This window comes from Engraulis encrasicolus, chromosome 13 (assembly GCF_034702125.1).
Source record: "Engraulis encrasicolus isolate BLACKSEA-1 chromosome 13, IST_EnEncr_1.0, whole genome shotgun sequence".
NCBI classification, from domain to species: domain Eukaryota; kingdom Metazoa; phylum Chordata; class Actinopteri; order Clupeiformes; family Engraulidae; genus Engraulis; species Engraulis encrasicolus.
The window spans coordinates 926,395-927,109 of NC_085869.1; positions in this window are offsets into that span (position 1 = coordinate 926,395).

Below are 715 nucleotides of genomic sequence, written 5' to 3' on the forward strand. Positions count from 1 at the left end.
ATTCAAATCAGACGTTACAGGGATTTATGATGAAAAATGTCTCAGTCTGTATCACAGTGACTCATAAAATCCTACTTATGAAGCTCAACAATCACATTTTCTATATCAGTTGCACAGATTAAAGACAACATTACTGCTAAGGGACATACGCACTTTCAAACATATATTGTTTCAACTCTGTAGTATTTTTATATATGTTTGAAATGACATAGTATTTGTCCATAACACTGTTGACAAAATAATTAAGCAAATGTTCGCTTTCATTAGAGTATTTATCAAATGATTTAAGATTAAGCTTGGCAATGTGTTTGTTTGGAAACTTAAATATATACACTATGTAAACATCTAGGTCATTTAGTTGAAAAAAAATACTGATAATTGACATTTTGCTTTTGCCAAAAGCGTAGGGGAATCGTAGAATCACTCGTGTGTGTGTGTGAGAGAGAGAGAGAGAGAGAGAGAGAGAGAGAGAGAGAGAGAGAGAGAGAGAGAGAGAGAGAGAGAGAGAGAGAGAGACAATAGAGTGTGTTTCCCCCTCTGAGTCCCACCTGCTAGGACACAATTGACATGTGACACATGACAGTGATCCATGACTTTTAATTCTCTCCCTATCTTGGTGTGTGTGTGTGTGTGTGTGTGTGTGTGTGTGCTTGCGTGCGTGCGTGCGTGCGTGCGTGCGTGCGTGCGTGCGTGTGCGCGTGTGTACGTGTGTGTG